The sequence below is a fragment of the Labeo rohita genome, chromosome 9 (genome assembly GCF_022985175.1).
Source record: "Labeo rohita strain BAU-BD-2019 chromosome 9, IGBB_LRoh.1.0, whole genome shotgun sequence".
Taxonomy (NCBI): Eukaryota; Metazoa; Chordata; class Actinopteri; order Cypriniformes; family Cyprinidae; genus Labeo; species Labeo rohita.
Genome location: NC_066877.1, coordinates 5,382,783 through 5,403,868, shown reverse-complemented (window position 1 = coordinate 5,403,868; position 21,086 = coordinate 5,382,783).

Genomic DNA, 21,086 nt, shown 5'->3' with positions numbered 1-21,086 from the left:
TTAAATGTGAAATCATGGAAGTTGTAGTCTTCATCCCCACAGCCAATGCAATCCGTCGTGACTCAGGCAGAAATCATGTTCATGGATGAGCTAATGTATTAAAGACTTATTAAGGTCACTGTAGTATAAGGCAGGGTGGGGCTGAAAGTCGTGGAAGTGAAATGAGGCCGCTGGAGCGATTGCTAACGAAGGACGAGCGACAATACATGGCTCGAAAGCAGCAGAGCCTTTATTATGCCACAGCTGACCGCTTCTGCTTCTTCCAGTCCTGCGTATGTGAGGTAAAACAGCACTGTTTTATCATACTAGACACATTTGGGTGTGTTGAAAGTTGTGTTATAATGCTATTCTGTGCGTTTGTCACCTGTCTAATTAAATGCATGACATATTAAAGTGTATTAGGGAGTTCTATGTTTTCTACAAAATAAAAACTGAAAATCGAGAGTGTATGATGTCACTGGCAGGTGACGCAATGACACGGTCCAATACAGTAATTTCTTATTTCTCTGGATTTAAATATTCAAAACACTTGGGATAATGCAAGTACACAAGTCAGCTAAATATATAACACCATTCTAGTGGTTTTGGGGTATTTTAACCAATAAAAATCTTACATATTGTGCCTTTAAAGTGAACATAAGAGTCTTCAGTTTCTCTCCCCATCAAGTCACTGAGGATGCAGTGGATTAGTTTTGTTTCTGATGGCAACGTGCCACCAAATACACAAAAAACGTTAGAAAGGGGTGGGGTGAGCAGTAGCTAATCATCATTTAAAGAGATATGCATCGAAACAGGTCGCTGAGAACAGAGCTATTTTTCACAAGGTAAAAAGGGTGCAGTTTTACACGACCATTGAGGAATTTTAACAAAAGTATTTTGTAGACATTTCATTTTAAGACGCTAAAGAATCATACAAATTTGTTGAAAATGGACATCTGACGTCCACTTTAATAGATCAAACAGATATTAATTTTGCTATAGAGCACCACAAAATACCCACCACAAAGTTTCTGCATAACTATAAATACACTGAATTAAAAATTTGTCAATTCTGTGAAGGCTTTTATATACTGCAAAAAAATGACTTTACTAACCTGCATCTCATTCAAACTAGTATCTTTGGAGAAATTTCTGAAGACTGTCCTGGATGATCTTTTTCATTACAGTAAATGAAACCTGGAGTCTTCACTGGATTCAAGGCTGCAAAATGACCATAAACATATAATGTTTATGTAAAATAAGTAGTCCATATGACAACATTCCAAATCTTCTATATGCAGAAACAGACCAAAATTTAAGCTATCATTCTGATCCTGATCTTTGATTCAGTGAGTTAACTGCAACATAGGCACACAGAAAACACATGCCATATATACATTTCTGCAAAACTGGAAAAAAGTACCTATATGTACGATTCACAGCAGTCTCCTGTTGAAATGACAATTTTTACTTTCTTTATTCCTTCCTGATATTTCAACCAATTTGAAATATCAAACTAAAAGTAACAGTTATTTTCTTAAACTGACATTGCTACTTCTCACATAAATATGGACAAGATTTCCAGTGAATAACGACTTTCGGTGTGCTCCTCATATAAAGCTGCTATATGACATTTGAAGACTTTAAATATAGCACACACATCAACTACTTTTATGATAACTTTATTTGCTTTTTCTGTCATTCTAAAGCTTGACAGCCCAAGTCTTCATCAGAACGTCTAAAAAGGAAAATTATGCGTTATAGATTTTAGACCTCATGATGAATTGAAAGCTTCATTGATGAATAAGTCAGTACTTCTCCACATTGCTCACTAGGCGGCTTGCAACCGGAGTTCACCCCGTCGTATGGCGAGGGCCGAACAGGGACCTAAAATCCTTTCAACCCCAGTCTGTTTACTGAAATCTACCTCCACAGCTTCAGCCCGAGCAAGATCATAGCGCTGCTTTGATGTGTGTCATGAGCTGTGTACAGTCCCTCATCACAGGCAATCTGATAAGTGAATTATCTTCCCTCAGATCCAGACTCTGATAAGTGTGCAGTTACCGCACTCCAGGATATCATTTAACAGAGCCGAACCGCAGCACGCACACGGACAGGCAACATTAACAATCTGACCCAGCCATCTCTTCTGCTAACCTCTAATAAGAGCGTTTAAACAGAACAAAACAGATCACTCAATGAGTGATTATATGGCAGATTGGTCGTTTGAAGGAACCCACACTCCAGTAGAGGAAGTCAATGTGGCAAAGCCCTGGAGCGGAGAGAAACACTGCTCTCAAAAGGCCACCGTGTAAAGGGACGGTCATGCAGAGATGAAAGTGAACTGGGTTTCTGTGAAGACTCGCAAGGTTTAAAATGACCCTGCTAAAAGCAGCCCTGCCTTCTAGAAGAAACCGGCCTGTAACAGTGGGAAACCACACGGCTCAGCCTCACCTAAAGCTAAAGACAGGGGTCACCACTGGCTTTGTACCAAAACCCACTGAGCAGCCTTCCTGTTTACTTGTCTTCAGGCTACATGGGCAGCTGCCTTCAAAAGTAGCATCCTAACTCAAATTAAACCTCATTAGTGAGTCATTTGGGTCACTTGATAGTAACGCTCTACATGAGAGTGTGTCAAACAAACAGCACACCTGTTTGAAGTCCATGGGAGATTAGACCAATTGCTAACTGATAAAGTTATAACTGATACATTAGCATGTTGCTAAGCTAATGATGTGATACTTTAATTTGCATAAAAATGCACAGCACTCACAAATGTTTAGTAAATTTCCTATAAAGATGCACTACTTTAGATGTTCTGCTTAGGTCATATAAGTAGGTTAAAAACAAGCACTCTATAGTTCAGTTAAATGCATTTAAAATTAATTTGAACTACATTTTCATTTGAGTTGCATGAATAATTTGCAGTTACATGCAGTATCTGAAAACATTATATATATATATATATATATATATACACATCCTTGCTAGTAAGTACTCTTTTTAAATGTGGTTTTTAAACATGGCATGCAGGACAAATGACTGTCAGACATACATGACACATTACCGTTGGGCACAAATAACACAGGGGGATAAACAGACAGAGAGTAATACAGCGTGAACACAAGAGCACACAATAACAAGCAATTTCATCATCAATTCGTAGAAGAACCCACCCAAGCACACCGCACACTGCAGTTTGAACACCAGTTACTGATAATAACAATAGCGAGAGACCCTCAAGCTCAAAGATAAAAATGGACAATTAAGGCAAATGCACAGTAGTTTATTAATACAAAATTTGAACATGGTGTTTTACAAGAACAATTAGCTTGAGAATGGCTGCAGCCTATAGCTACTTTGATAAATGACATAACTAGTCAACCCACCTGTTACAGATAAAACACTATAACCAGCTGTTCTACTAAAGATACATAAATCTGAACAAAGTGAGCATATGAATAAGCATAACACAACAAAAATCTTGCCTTGAGACAAATACATTGCCTTGCAAAAGTATTCATACCCCTTCTTTATTTATTTATTTTTTTTTTTCATGTTTCCTTGTGTTGCAGCCATATGTTACAATGCTTTAAATTACTTTTTTTTCCCCACATCGGTCTACACTTCATACACCATAATGAAAAAGCACAAAACAGGTTTGTAACAACTTTGCAAATTAATTAAAAATTGCATAAGTGTTCATACCCTTTTCTAGGACACTTGAAATTTAGTTCAGGAGCATACATATTGCTTGTAGATGTTACTACACTTAGAGTGGAGTTAACCTGTAGCAAATTAATTTAAATGAGTATGATCTGGAAAGGCACACACCTCTCAATAAAAGGTCTAACAGCTGAAAATGCATATCAGAGCAAAAAACCAAGCCCGTACGATCAAAAGAACTCCCTGTAGAGCTTAGAGATAATATTGTGTCAAGGCACAGATCTGGAGAAGAGTTCAGAAAAAAAATTCTGCTGCACTAAAGGTTCAGAGAAGCATGCAGCCTCGATTAAGAACCTGAGGGTCACTCTAGTTGAGCTCCACGGTCATATATGCAGATGAAAGAAACTTGCAGAAGGACAAACATCATTGCAACACCCCCGATCTGGGCTTTGTGACAGTGTGACCAAACTCAATCCTCTCCTCAGTGAAGACACATGAAAGGCCACTTGGAATTTGCAACAAAGCACCCAAAGAACTCTCAGACTGTGAGAAACAAGATTCTCTGGTCTGATGAACCTCAATTCTAAGCAACATGTATGGAGGAAACCAGGCACTGCTTATCAGAGTACCATCACAACACTAAAGTGTGGTGGTATCAGCTTCATGCTGTGGGGCTTTTTTTCAGCTGCAGGAACTGAGGAACTCATCAGAGGAGAAGGAAAGCTCAGTGCACCAAAAAAAAAAAAAATTCTGATAGCCTTAATTTAAACCCAGTCCAGAGCATTCAGAACCTAAAAGGTTAAGAGTAAAAGGTTCATCTTCCAACAGGACAATGAGCCTGCATACAGCAAGAGTGAATGTCCTCGAGTGGCTCTTGAACACAATCAAACATTTCTGGAGAAACCTGAAAATGTCTGCCAGCCCCCATCCAAGCTGACAGAGCTTGGGAGGTGGAAAGGTGAGGCGAAGAATGGCAGATAATTGCCAAATGCAAAACTTGTTACATCATACCCAAAAAAGACTTGAGGCTGCAAAGGTGCTTCAACAAAGTACTGAGTTATGAATACTTATGCAATGAACTTATTTTAGTGTTTTATTTTTAATACATTTGCAAAGTTGTCACAAATCTGTTTTGTGCTTTGTCATTATGGTGCATGGAGTGTAGATTGATGTGGAAATAGGAATTTAAAACAGTTTAACATAAGGCTCTAACATAACAAATGTGAAAAAAATGAAGCGGTATGAATACTTTTGCAAAGCACTGTAGAGATGTTTAGCATAATGTCCAAGCTGATTTCCAATAAAAGAATGGGGTCTGTCAAGCTTTGAACCATAAAATCAGTCCAAATCCATAGAATTTGTGTAGTTGATGTAGCTTTGTGTGAGGAACACAAAGTCAGCTATAGTTTCCTATGAGACACTAACATGTTCTCAAAACTTTGGCTAATGTTCTAGCAAGGTTCTGTCAAAGTGATGAATGAACGTTATACGAAGTTCATGGAATGTTTAACTGGACATTTGCCTTGGATTTTATACTGTTACTAACTGTTTGAGAATGTTCAGAGAACATTCAAATGTAACATTCCAATAATGTTTGCAAAAATTCTAAAAATGGAATGTTCCCTTAACGTATGCATAACCAAGCATAAATAAAACTTCATTAGACATTAGACGTTTTGAATGTTAAGAGAACATTCAGAAATAGTGTTTTAATTACTTAACTAGAACATCAGCCAAAATATTCTCAAAACATATTTTTGTTAGCTGAGCCACTTGGCTTTGAAACAGAGTCATGTTCACCTCAGATTCAAACAACCGGTTACATCCATCTTGATCGCTATCAGAAAAAAATCTGAATTATATAATGTGAGAATATGGCACGAATAACTGAATCCACATAGATGAGCACCTCAGCTGAGACCTTGTGGAAAACAATCTTTTTATTTATTCCAGCCGGTTCACTTTCAGAACGAAGGCGGAAAAAGCGAGCGAGGAGAGCGTACACCCGGAGGGTGAACTTGAAAGAGATTAGACTAATTTCAAGCAAACAGAGCGACGAGGGAGCGCGGGTGTTATCTGGCTCTGAAGAGAGAACTTAAAACAGTCTGCGATACGGGGCAGAATTAAAGCATTATTAATTGCATAGGCGTATTAAACAGACCCCAGCAAGTGACCTCTTCTAATATGAGGGAAGCATGAGAACAAAATATGTCTTAATCTGCTCAGCAGTGCTTAGATAAATGTCAAGAGTATCTATCACCTCAATTAACCAAGCAGAGAAAGTTGTCAGAGTCTAATTCTCCTTGTGACAAGAGCCTGGCGTTAAGAGGCTCCCACTTCACTGAGCTTCACCGTTCTTGCAGTAGATTAATGCCCCTTCAGACAGCACAGCCAATAGCGTTTAGCCTCTCTGCCCGAGTGTACAGCTCACTCCCAAACACATATTCCACCTCCACTGTCCAGTACCTGCCTCTTTCTCCAGCTGTCTCTTTTACTTCACTTCCCACAGCAGGAACTTCGCACAGGCAATATGCTTGTAATGATTGTTGGTTTTAACCAATATCTGTAGCACCTGGAGAAAGCTAGCTGTCTGTTGGCATTACATCTGGTGCATTTAGCCCTGGAAATGTGCAGTCTGTAAAATGTACTTCATGGGTGCATGGGTAAATTATTGAGCTGAGTAATGATCTGGATTGAACTGTTTTGCAATCTGGTTTGCATTTTTGTTTTTATCAGAAAATCTGTGTTTTATCAGTAATGCTTCTAATTGGCTATGTTAGTACCACAAGGTTAGAATTAGAAGTTTAAAAAATGAAAAAAAAAGGAAACATGCTTATTTAATACACATCAACACTTGTACTGTACTTGCTATTCCATTAAAACAGACCAATATAAATATTTTTAAAGCATAAACTACAAAACAAAACACAAATAGATTTTAAATATTGCAAATAATAATAATAATAATAATAATAATAATTCTAATACAAGACAATACAGTAGAGTTAAACAGTTGGATAGTAAGGATTTATTTATTTATTAATTTATGCTTTTAAGCACAGATGTAACATTAATTGTTTCAGTTTTCAGCAGCAACTGTTTTTAACAACTAAAAAAATACATAATAAAAAACGTAATAATAATAATAATAATAATAACAATAACAAAATGTTTCTTATGCAGCAAATCAGCATATTATAATGATTTTTAAGGATTATGTGACACTGAAGACTGGAGTAATAATGCTGAAAATTTACAGACACAGGAAAAAAATGTATTTAATTTAACATATTTAAAAAATAGTTATCGTAATAATATTTCACAATAGTACTGTTTCTACTGTATCAAATAAACGCAGGCTTTTAAGCATAAGACACTTCTTTCAAAAACATTTAAAAATTGTACAGACTGCAAACTTTGAATGCTAATGTATTTATTTTTGCAAGAAATATTTACTTTTATATCACTGTAAATTTATTATATGCATATTAACACTTTTTTTTATTTGAGCCCCATTTTTGCAATATATTCATGCCTTTCCTTTTTAAAATATTAAAACTATTATAAATACAAAAAATTATAAAAGTAATTTAAGTTTTTAAATACTTGGGTAGCAAGAATTTATTTATTTATTTATTTTTATGCACATGCATACAATTTTCACAGTATCACAGTTTCCACAAAAACAAAACAAAACAAAAAATAATAAAAAAAAAATAATAATAATAATAATGTTTCTCATGCAGAATATCAGATTACTAGAATGATTTTTGAAGGATCATGTGACACTGAAGACTGAAGTAATGATGCAGAAAATTCATCTTTGCATCACAGGAAAAATATTTTAAAAGATATTCAAATAGAAAATAGTTATTGTAATAATATTTTACAATATTACTATTTATACCTTATGAAATAAATGCTTTTTATGCAAAAGAGACTCCTTAAAAAAAAAAAAAAGACCACAAACTTTTTAAATGGTAGTGTATTTAATTATTTTTACATTTAATTTTATATCACTGTAAAGGTATTATATATGCATATAAAAACTTTTTTTTGGATCTAAGCCTCATTTCTGCTATGCCTTTCCTCTGCAGATGAATATGTTATACACAGCCTCTATGCAAGGTCGCAAAGGAATTTCTTCACCCATGAAGGCTTTCTCTCAGCTCTCTGCGGCCAGCGTGTGTGCCATATGCATTTCTATCCCCCCATTTAAGTACACACAAACAGATGGCAACCTTCCTTTACTGGAACCAGCATCACCATGTGTGGCCGACAGTCTAGACCATGCAGAGTTTGATAATGCCACTCGCACGGTTGCCCTCAGCACGGCATAGTCGGGTCCAGATTTACTACAAAACCAGCTGCCAATCTCATGCCAGAGGGGCCGGACACTGTCACCAAGCCATCATTTTCCAGAATAGCACAGCAAAACCAAAAAGAAGGTCAAAGCTGTTTTAAAAAACCCCACTGTACTCACCGCCTGGCGAGAGCGGTCCCAAGAGTAAAGAAAAGAAAGTACTAATTCATTTTCCTCTCAAAATTGCAATTAAAACTCAATTTGGTCACTTTGTAATGAGCACAAAAGTGGGGGGGGAGAAACAGGAAGTGGAGTTAATACAATTTAGCAGCATAAAGAGGCCATACAAGTGGCCTAGTTTTTAACAGTGAGGATAGATTAATAAATCATGCTTTGTAATGGATTTGACTCCTGCAGCATTGTCATGACAACACTGCTTTGCATCCCATCCGTGCCCTCGACCACTGACCCACCTGCGTGCAATTTCTGACCGCAGCAAATTGAAGCGGCTGCGACATGACACTGCAAACGCTGACTGACACCAAGGCCGGCCTGATTTATCAGACTCTTGTAACAATACCAGATACAACCTTCGTTTCTCCGCCCGATGGCATATGAAGATTTATAACCAGGGGAGAGAAAAGTGTACAAGCTGAGGAAAAAAAAAAAAAGTCAATATGATTCTTTACGGGGATGAATAACGATTTGTACAACACTGATCTGGCTGCAATGGATCAGTGTCTGGATATCATTCACCACCTTCAAGGAAGCATCACCTGAGGCGTATTGGAAAATTTCCTCACCGTTTTGAACCGCTCACCTCATTTGTATTCAGATTACAAGCTCTCGTGTGGAAATACAGAGCGGGGCGCTTACAGAAAATCTCTTGTATCGCTTACGTTCTTTAAAAGCACTTAAGAGACGTCAGACAGCTGTCACGTCTTAAGTTTGTTGTCAAATTAAAACGTCTTCTTGCAAAATGCTATCTCATGCCCTGAAGGCTTGATTCGAGCATAAAGCCAATATTGTATTTACTCTCACTTTGTTAATGTCTTTAGATTTATAGTCCTGCTAACAGTCGACTTTATATCACGATGATTTAAAGCAGCTGCAAATAACATCGTCAAGCGAGGTAGTAAATTTAAACGCCAGGCTATCTATTTTAGTAACATCACCTGGACGAGTCCCAGATTCTTCCGGTGTCCACCTTGAAACTCCTTGAAAGATCGGCCCAGCGTTTGACAGCTCACTTCGACTTGTTAGCATTTCCTGAAATAAAATCAATGTTATTTTTGAACCTCTTCCTAAACGAAGCAGATACAATTCTGTCTGGAATTGACAGTAATGGTGTTTGAACACCCAGAAACCTCAGAGATGATTGAGCGCATGATTGATAGACAACATTTCAGACACTTTTCCAGTCAAGTTCATAAAGTTAACAAAATACTCCAAGCTATTTGAAATGGAATTACAGCGAAGAGGGAAAAATGAAGACAAATTACCTTCATCTGAGGAGAGAAATTCCATAACAAAAAGGATCATTTAAATGACAGCTGCGATTATGCTGTAATCCACCCTCATATATGAATGCAGCGCTTTCAGCCTTCAGATTGACTCGTACAGTAGTTAACATCCAAAGTCAGCGTTAACTGCGTTCATCTGATTTGCTTAATGTAAAACATTTAGCCTGTGAATTATCATTCAGCCCCAATTATGCAGTCTGCATAGGGCATTAAATAAGAGAGGACCCATCACCATGTTGAACTATTGAAATGAAAATTGTGTAAACCTTGAAAACATTTTCTTAATTATGATAAAGTAATATCTAATTTCCTTAATCGCCTTGCTCTTTAATCATTGTCTTTACGAAGCTTAATTCACTCGTTTCTCCATTAAAGAGCATTGCCACACATTAAGTCTGGCAACATGTGTTTCTTCATCTGGGTTCCCTCTTAAGCGCACAGTGTAATTCAGGAGTATAGTAGCTAAGTTGCAATTTCCTGTAATTTAAGAGAAATGGCCTTTTCATTTTATCAGATCTTTATTTCCTGAGCAGACAGGTCTTTTCTCTCAGACATTTGGTGGCAGCAGGGAGGAGGAAAAAAAAGAGCTAAACTAAAAACAGCCCAGTAGCTACCAGCTCACCTTATTGCAATGAAGGTTTTACTTCTGCAGTGTGTACACTCATTATTATCATTATAAAACAGTTTTATTTTATTTATTTTTTATTTTTGTGTTTGTAAATTTTGTCTTTTTATCATTTTTAGGTTTAGGTTTTTTTTTTTAATATCTGATACGTTTACATTTTATTTTAGTAATTTTTGTTTCATTTAGGTGGGACTCTTGTAATGGACTTTTATATTATTATTTATATTAGTATCATTCAAAAATTTGGGGTAAGATTTTTTTAAAGAAACTAATATAATATATTAATAATAATACTTTCATTCAGAAAGGATGAATTATATTGATCAAAAGTGACAGTAAAGACTCAAAAAAAATCCACTGATTTAAACTTTCTGCTCATCAAATATTGATCAAAAGTGAAAAGACTCAAAAAAAAAAAAAAAAAATAAAAAAAAAAAAAAAAAAAAAAAAAAAGTTATTTTTGCAATTTTTTATTTTGAATAATTTTAGTATTTTAACTTCAATATATTTTATTTAAATAGGCCATTTAATTTTGAGGTTTTCATCTAATATTTATATTTGGTCACACTTTATTTTAAGATCCAGTTCTGACTAATTAACAAATCATTAACTGCGGTTTTTGCCTCAATAAACTCCTAATTTGCAGCTAATTAATGGTTAGTAAGGTAGTTGTTAAATTTAGGTATTGTGTAGGATTAGGGATGTAGAATATGCTCATTAGAAATAGGTGCTTTATAAGTACAAATAAACAACAAATATGTTAATAATAGGCATGCTAGTAAGTTACTAGTTAATAGTGAGAACTGTTCCCTTTACTGTTACCTTATATTGTATTTTAGTTTAGTTTTATTTCAATTAACAAAAACAATTACTAGAAATTAATACATTAAAGTAAAGACTCACTTTTGAGACAAAAAAAAAATTTAGGTTTTATTGCTGTTCTTTTGAACTTTCTACTCATCAAACAATTCTAAAAAAAATAAAGTTACTAGAATTATATTATACTACATTATTAGAGTTATATTATTATAAAAAATTAGGCATGCTAATAAGTAACTAGTTAATAGTGAGAACTGTTCCCTATACTAAAGTGACACCTTATATTTTATTTTATTTATTTTATTTCATTTAACAAAAACAATTATTAGAAATTAATATATTATATTAATATATTAATAATAATAATTTTATTCAGCAAGGATGAATTAAATTGATCAAAAGTGACAGTAAAGACTCACTTTTGTGACAAAAAAATCTATTTCAGTTTCTGTTGCTGTTCTTTTGTACTTTCTACTCAAAATAAATAAGTTGTTTTCAAAATTTTAGTTTGAGTAATTTTTGTATTTTAACTTCAACTAAATAGGCAGTTTCTAATCTTTCATAATGGTTGTTTTTTTAATTTACATTTTTTTGGTCTAATATTTATATTTTAATTTAGTTTAGTTTTATTTCAGCTAACAAAAACAATTATTCAGTTAACAATACATGTTTAAAAACACTGTTTCTGATATCAGAATGAGCTTCGTATTGCTGACTATTGTTAAATTCTGTGTGCTTTTATCAGCTGTTACAATGAAGCAGTACCAAAAGCATGATTGCAATATTTTGTGTTTGTAAAATTGTTTGAACAGGAAGTTAATTTTGAGTGAATTACTTACAGAAACATTTTTGATCTATAGCCTCACTATTTACTTTACTTCAATTTGTATGCCGATTTCTGACCCAACGTTTGATACTTGGACTTATTTTGAAACTAAATTTCTTGGTAGAGACAAAATATATTTTAAAAAACTACTATAGAAATTTATTTTCAAACATGTACGAAATATAGTAACTTATCATTAATGAAAACTTTTAAATAAAAGTAGTTAATAGTTAATAGTGATTAAACAATTATTCCTGTAATAGCATTGCATACTTGTGCCTTATTGCATTATATTACGCAGACTGCTTAACATTGCATTAAAAAATTAAATCATTTGGGTTTTCCAATTAAAAAGGAGTTTTAATCCAGTTGGTGGCTTTTTAATTTTTGCTCTACATACAATAATAGTGCAGCAGTTTCATCTGAGCAATGAGTCTTTTCAGGTAGCACACAACTGCTGTGTCAACAAAACTAAACAGGGATAATAACTCAATACCACAAAAATGTGAGTTCTGGGAGGGTAAAAAAAAAAAAAGAAAAAAGGTTTACCCTTGAGTTATTTCTTTGTGTTCGGTACGTGGCATAACAGTATATGAAGGCTTTGGGGTGAACCCTAGACTGAATCAGGAGGAAAAAACAAACATGCTGACACTCACTTGCTGATCTGTGCTGTGTGTGCTGCCAACTGGCTCTCATGATGATGTATTGACAGATGCAGTTCTCTCCGGTGCTTCTCTGGGCCTGAGAATTTGGTTTACAGCAGCACCACGGGAAATAAAAAAGGGGGATGCCCAAGGGCCTGGCTAGATGAGGATGAATGGAGACATTCCTGAATGTCAGCAACGAAACGTTTGGGCCAAGCTGAGACACGCACCTTACAGCTGGAGCTAAACAAATTGAGCTTGCTTTCCGTAACTTTTCTCTGCATTCCTTTCAAATGATCAAAGGCAGCAGAGCACATTTTACTAACTAACCTGAGCATGAGGAAATTACCTCCATCAAAAACACAAAGCAACCTGCGGTACAAAAAAAATGCTGCACTTATTTTCTAAATGAAGTGACACAAAACAAGCTGATGATGAATGATGGCTTGACTTAAATAAAAGAGACCAGTTTTTCAATTTCTATGAAGTCCCTTTCGGTATATTTCAAAGGGGCCAAGATTTATCAGGTCAGCACTACCTAAATATTTTGTTATATTACAGTTTATAACTTTTTTTCAATGGAGTGGGACTCTGGAAATAGACTTTTATATTATTATTTTATTAGCATCATTCTGAAATTTGGGGTCAGTAAGATTTTCTTTTTAAAGAAATAAATATATTATATTAATATATTAATAAAAATACTTTCATTCAGCAAGGATGAATTAAACTGATCAAAAGTGAAAGTAAAATCCTACATTATTATGAAAAAAATAATCATTTTATTTCAAGTTCTATTTAAATGTATTAAAAGTGACAGTAAAAACTTGCATTACTACAAAAAATAATAATTCTATATCAAGTTTTATTGCTACTCTTTTGAACTTTCTACTCATCAAATAAAAGTTTTTTTCACAAACATTATGACCAAAAAACCCATAAAATCTATTTAAAATTCTGTTGCTGTTCATTTGAAATGTTAAGATTTATTTATTTATTTACTTACTTACTTATTTATTTATTTATTTATTTATTCATTCATTCATTCATCTCTAAACTAATACTTTTATTCAGCAAGGAATAATTACATTTATAAAAAAGTGACAGTAATGACTTTTACATTACTACAAAACATTCTATTCAAGTTATATTGCTGCTCTTTTGAAGTTTCTATTCATCAAATAATTCTAAAAAAATAAAGAAATTATTTTTACAAACATTATGACCAAAAAAAAAATATTTCAAATTCTGTTGCTGTTCATTTGAAAGGTTAAGATTTATTTATTTATTCATTTATTAATTCATTCTAACTTAATACTTTTATTCAGCAAGGAATAATTACATTTATCAAAAGTGACAGCAAAGACTTTTACATTACTACAAAAATAATAATTCTATTTTAAGTTACATTGCTGTTCTTTTGAACTTTTTACTCATCAAATAATTCTTTAAAAAAAGTCATTTTTATAATAAATAAATAAGCAGCAAAAAAATAAGCAGCTGTTTTTTTTTTTTGTTTGTTTGTTTGTTTGTTTGTTTTTTTTTTTTTTTAACAATTATGATAATTAGAAATGTTTCTTGAGCACCAAAGCAGCATATTATAATGTTTTCTGAAGGATGTGACACTGAAGTAATGCTGCTGAAAATTCAGCTTTGTATCACAGGAATAAATTAAATGTTTATAATATATTAAAATAGAAAACAGCTATTTTAAATTGTACAAATATTTCATAATATAGCTGTTTTACAGTATTATTGACCAAATAAATGCAGCCGTGGTGAGCATTAGACTCTTCTATCTTCTATTTTCAATAAATAAATAAACAACCAAACAAAAAAAATTATAAATCTTACTAACCTCAAATTTTAGAACAGTATTTTATATATTTTACCTGTCTGCTGCACGTTTGGTACTATGTTGTTGTGGTGCCATTAACCAATCAGTGTTATCATGATGTCATTTCCTGCAACACCATAGTAATTAGTTACATAGCATTTAAGGCTCAGATGATTGTCTAAAAAATATGCTTGAAACTCAGGTTACATAATTCTGGCAGGTTATGCGCCACCTAACAAACTGCCATGGAGATGAATGGGAATGCCATCGGATACTTTCTCCAGGAATTACAAACCTCCATGGGTAAATAAACTACTACAGGATATCATAGCAAAACTTCCTTTTTCAGAGAAAAAAATGGCACTGCAGTAAAACGGACCTCAGTTGTCAAATTAACTCTTGCCATTTTCATTCCTCCGTAAAAATACTGTTCTCTAATTGGATTAGGTCTTTGATCGGAAGTGGAGCTTCAGCGGGTGGGAGTGTTTTTCTCTTCCGAGAGCCAAAAAAGCACTGACCCCTGAAGTGTCACCCTCATGAGGCCGGTAACAGTACTGCTGTAAAATGAATCATTCCTTCACACTCACTTTCCCAGAATGGCCACGGACTAAGGTGACAAACACAGAGCGGGAGACCGGCGCAGCTGGGCCACGTAAAGCCTGCAAAAAAAACAATGAGCGGGAAATAAAACATCGATTTAAACAATGTTTTATGAGCTATGACTTAATGATGACCACCTCAGAGAGAGTTATATAAGCTGACCTCCACGACCATGGGACCAGCCACTGAAATCACCACAATTAACAGTGGATGATTATGAAATATCACAGATCTCAAAGATTTGTCTAACCCTGGAGGTGAATGTGTGTTAAAATGTGTATCAAAACCAATACTAAATTGGTAACACTTTACAATAATGGTGCATTCAAATGCTCCAAATTCAAATACTCTTGCAAGTTTGTTTTTAAATGTTGTGAAGTAAATACGAAGTTAGGTGTGTTCAAGTCATTTAATCGGAAGAAGATACCTTTGGCATACTTTACAAGGTACCTTCCCTGGTGAAAAAAACAGCATATGCTGGTAGGTATGATTTGATGCTGGGATTAGGTATTGGGATTGGTTAGGTATGTTTTGATGCTGGTTTAAGCTGGTCCTTTGGTTTATGCTGGTCCTTAGCTGGTTTATGCTGGTCCTTGACCAGCAACATGACCAGCATAAACCAGCAAAGGACCAGCATAAACAGCAAAGGACCAGCATAAACAGCAAAGGACCAGCATAAACCAGCAAAGGACCAGCAAAGGTCCAGCATTAACCAGCAAAGGTCCAGCAAAACCAGCAAAGGACCAGCATTAACCAGCAAAGCAAAGGAGCCAGCAAAGGACCAGCATTAACCAGCAAAAACAGGGACCAGCATTAACCAGCATTAACCAGCAAAGGTCCAGCATTAACCAGCAAAGGTCCAGCATTAACCAGCAAAGGTCCAGCATTAACCAGCAAAGGACCAGCATTAACCAGCAAAGGTCCAGCATAAACCAGCAAAGGACCAGCATTAACCAGCAAAGGTCCAGCATTAACCAGCAAAGGTCCAGCATTAACCAGCTTAAACCAGCATCAAAACATACCTACCAGCATATGCTGTTTTTTTTCACCAGGGTTTTACTGTTCAGCAAGAAAAACAACAATATTTCTACTTTTAGAAGTAATACTTCTACAAAATTATGAATAAATAATATCCATCAGGGTGTTTTTCCACCTTTTTCTAATTTATGAAGGTGTTACATTGAGCCGTTACACTGTATATACACAATTGTATATTACAAGTGTACATTAAAATTAGTTGAATATTCAAGATTTAATGTGATAATAATAACACTTTGATTCATTTTAGCAAATTTACCCTCAATAGCATCCATTGCATCCAAGGTGTTTTCTCACTGAAAAACCACACACTCAGGGCAAGTTTCCCACAAGTAACGATTTGAACGACTTTGTGCCTTGTATACACGTTTTTTACCGACAAGACTTGAATGCCCCATAAGGTCTTTAACATCAGCTAACATGAACTAACCATTATCAATTACAGCTTCTATTAATCTTTATGTTAGTTCATAAAAATACAGTTCTTAAATGTTTGCTCATGTTAGTTCAGTTCAATAATCCCGACAGATTTTAATTTAAAAAAATGTTAGACGTTGAAATTAACTCTAAAGCAACTATACGTTTTCACCTACCTTGAAATATCAGTTTCAAAATCATTTTGGCCAAATATAATATAAATATAAGGCCCACTTTTGCCCTCAAACGTCTGTTTCGGGAGTTTGCACTTTGCAGGTTTTGTGAGCAGGTAGGAAATACCGCGAAAAGGACAATTTGGTTTATGGCAGCAACAAAATTCATGTCTAGCGATTCAATGTAATTACGACAGTGAATTCCACTCACTTAACTGTAGGGGGCTCCAAAAATAGCTACACAAAGCTGCCTTCAGTTACTTTCAAGTTCACTTCCAGACCAAAATACTCACCCTCTTGTCATCCAAGATGTTCAAGTCTTTCTTTCTTCAGTCGTAATGAAATTACGTTTTTTGAGGGAAACATTTCAGGATTTTTCTCCATATAGTGGACTATAATGGTGTCCCCAAGTTTGAAAGTCCAAAATGTAGTTTAAATGCAGCTTCAAATGGCTCTTAAGGGATCCCAGCTGAGGAAGAAGGGTCTTTTCTAGCGAAACGATCAGTTATTTTCCTTAAAAAATTACAATTTATATACTTTTTGACCTCAAACGCTCATCTTGTCTGCCTGAACCTAGTTTTTCCAGTTTATGACAGTTAGGGTATGTCGAAAAACATACCCTACAATTTTCAAGTTGGAGGAGAAAATGAGATGGACTAGACGAGAATTCAAGGTTTAAAAATATATAAATTGTAATTTTATTTAGAAAATAACTGATTGTTTTGCTAGATAAGACAATTTTTCCTTGGCTGGGATCATTTAGAGCCCTTTTTGGACGTTCAAAATTGGGGGCACCATAAAATGGAGAAAAATACTGAAATGTTTTCCTCAAAAAACATAATTTCTTTACTACTGAAGAAAGAAAGACATGAACATCTTGGATGACAAGGGGGTGAGTACATTATTTGTAAATTCTTGTTCTGAAAGTGAACTTCTCCTCAAAGAAACCTTATTGTAAAGTGTTACTGTTAAATCCTTTGCCTTTGTATAATGAAAACAGGAATTTTAGTGGACATTGACTCTATTAACAGCCGCTAACTGCGTCCAAATGTCTGTGTGCTGATGTCATGGAGAGAGAGAGAGGGAGAGAGGGGGAGAGGGGGGGCGTTCATGGGGAATTGAAATTAATGAGAGTAATCAGTGGCAAACAGCGAAGGAGGCAAGGGCAATTAATATAAACAGGCTACCAGCAGGCCGGAGATCAGTATTAAGATGCAGCATGGCCGCACCGCGCAGCAGATGTCCTGGAAGAGCCAGAGGACAGCAGCACAGACAGCCAGCCAAAGCCAACCTGACAGTCTGCTGGCACTCCCCGATAACATGATCATTTCCCCATCAGCAGCCACGCTCTCAAGCCTCTTTAACACCCGCTGCTAGCTCCCCGTCCACATATTCCAGAGCCGCGAGGAGTTTGTCCACAAATTTTCTTCCGAAAGGACGTTTTGAAAGACCACCTTCAGCTGTGAGAGGATTGATTTTTTTGTGCTGTAAACTTTGAAGTGGAATGTAAAAGTCATGAATTCTTTTTATTCATGTTAAACTTGTGTTTCTAAATTTTTCCTGAACTCTTCTATGCAGTGCATTGCACATATTCGTTGTTTGTGTGAAATACACAATGTGCTTACAGCAGAAAATGAATGCTGCATAGCTGTCTCGTCTATAGAGAGCTCTCTGGAAAAGCTCCACTGCGAAATAGTCTACAGTGAGTCTACAGCTCACTCCATGAGACTACGCAGTGTTTAATAATTTTTTTTTTTTAAACATTACAAAAAGTAACAAACCCAATGTGTGAGAGTGTGTGTGTTTTAATAGTTATGTATACATGTATATGTTAGGAAACTATTATGTAACAAAAATTACATTTTTAATTTTTATTATAATATTTTTTTATATATAAAATAAATATCCAGAAATTAAAACTATAATATAATATAATATAATACCATGACATATAATCTGCTGATAATTTATATTAAGTTAAATGTAATAAAACTTAGTTTTAATGGTAACACTTTACAATAATTTTATTAGTTACCATAAATGAATGCATTAGCTATTAACTAACAATGAGCAATAAATTTGTTACAGTATTCATTAATCTTTTATTTGTTAGTTTATTGTTAGTTCATTTTAGCTCAGGTCCATAAAATGTTATTAACACACAAAACTTTCAATTTTAAAAGTAAATGTTGAAATTAATATTAACTGAAATTAATAAATTCTTTACATGAATTGTTCATTGTAAGTTCATGTTAACAAATGAAAACTGTACTTGAAAATTGAAAATTGTACTATTAAATTATTCTTCAAACTTTTCCCCCCACAAAAGCTTTTGTTTAGCTGGGTTTGGCAATTTTTTTATGCAACCCTGCTATTGCATAATTCTCTATTACAGAAAAAGTATAATTTTACCTTTTAAAACCATGACATCCAAGAAAAATACCGGTAACCTTTATAAAGAAATTCACTCAGTCTTTCTGTCATTCTTTCTTTCTTTTAAGTGAGTTTTAGTGTTTATTTACATTTGATAAACTTTACCATTCAATCTTGTTTTTTTTTTTTTTTTCTAAGTAAGAAAAAAAAAATCAAACTAATTTTATTTAATTTATGGGAAATTATATGCAGTTTATGAGAAATGTTTAATTTAGTTAATCAGTAAACTTAGTTTTTTTTTTTAAATACATTAATTAATATAAAAAAAAAACTTAACTTATTGCTATAAAATAGAATCTCACAAATTTAAATTCTAAATTTTAATTTACATTTTTAAACTTTAATTTAAAGTCTGGAAATTGAAATAATATAATATAATATAATAACAAACAACATATAAGACATTTAATTTACCTCCTCAAAAGTTTGAGGTCCTATATTTCACCCTATTTCTTTAAAGCGCCCTAGTCGATGAGAAAATATTCAGTAATCACGGCTTTAATTTTGAAAGAACAACCCTTTGATTTTTTGGAGAAGAATAAAAAGAAATCTTTGAAACTGAAAAGGCATTTTTAAATTGTCAATGATGGCAAAAGCAAAATAGACCCATTCTCATTTACACAAATCAGCCTGCACTTCATACGAGGGAGTTTGTTTTGATCACTGCTGCTGTAGAGGGCAACATTCCACAGACTAATGTACGAGTGCGCTCAGATGTTACGGGGTGAACGGAGGTCAGATGAGAAATGGTGATCACGTCTTCAGGTTCTGTCCTTCCCACATGTATAAACACGGCAGAGTACACTGACGCACTACAGCGTACCGTCTGTTTGCTTTGCAGCTCTAATTCTTACGGATGAGGGTCTTTCAGACTTCAGACAATAACTCATTTAATTAAGCGATTGATTTGTCTGGGCCGTCAAAGGTTTAATAAATGGATCACTTGGTTCAAGGAGTTTTTTCTCCCTTTCTTTTTGTTTTACTAAGGACATTGTCAAACACATCAATAAATAATGTTCACTTTTAATATACTTCATCATAGTTTCCAAAAGCAATCATTTAGGTAATACACTCAGGAAGAGATTGATTTAAAGCCAAGCAATCAGCAATAAAGTAAAAAATTTACACTTTAGTACATGAGCAGCTCTATAAAACATCGGGGCTGCATAAAACAAATTGATTTTGTGAAATAATTGCTTTGTCTTTTGATTTTGACACAGATAATGGGGCAATCGTGCCCCCATGTGGACATTTCATTGATTTTTTTTTTTGACAAATGTGCTACAGAGGGCCAACAAAGTCCAAGATGATGTACTATAGATTATGTGTAATGTCACAGCGATTAAAAAAGCTAATAGTTTAAGCTTAATTTGTTTTTTTAGTTACACTGTGGAACAGAATCATATATGGATGAATGCGTTTTAATAATAGCTATTCAGCTTGAATTCGGCTATAAACAAGCCTACACATTAAAGAGCTTATGTGCTATTTTCTAACCTTTAAAGCCATAGCCTTGCCAATTAAAAAAGTTCATTGTTCGTCCCTCTAAAACATATCTGAGAGATTTACCATCAAGACGTGAACATGGGCTTTATGAAAAACACACGTCGCCATTAAAGACAATCTGAAGTCGCAATGATCCGCAGACGCCAGTGAACTGTATTTTTGAACCTGGACGTCATAACTGTGAGCTCGGCCAAACCACTTATTAAAAAGCAAAGAGGCCACGGCTATAAAGACAGAAGGCGAGGAGCTTGTTATTTTTCTTTCGGGGAGGTGAACAGGAAAAAGATCAATGGTTGTGGTGGCGTCTTTTGCCACAACTATGGCACTCTGTGGCATTAAAAAACTGCTCAAGAAAAGATATTATCGAAGCGTCAGCCTTTGAAGAGAGCGCCAAGAATAATTTCCCACATATAACATTCCCCACTGAAACCACACATTGCTGTGGTACTAAACACCCCTCCCAGCCCGGCTCACACTCGCCTGCGTGTTCCTCCGGAGAGGAGTGCTGCTTCATCTGCTGCCCAATTAGAGACCAATGAGTCAAAGAACTCGCTTTTGGACTCTCAAGAATCACAAAAGGTACTTGATTCCCGAAAGGCGTGAATAGTGTAAAATTCCTTCCGCAGCAAAGCTACAGAGCTGATGACCATGAATCATAATTATGGGAATGAGGGAACATAACACCGCTGCTGGACAA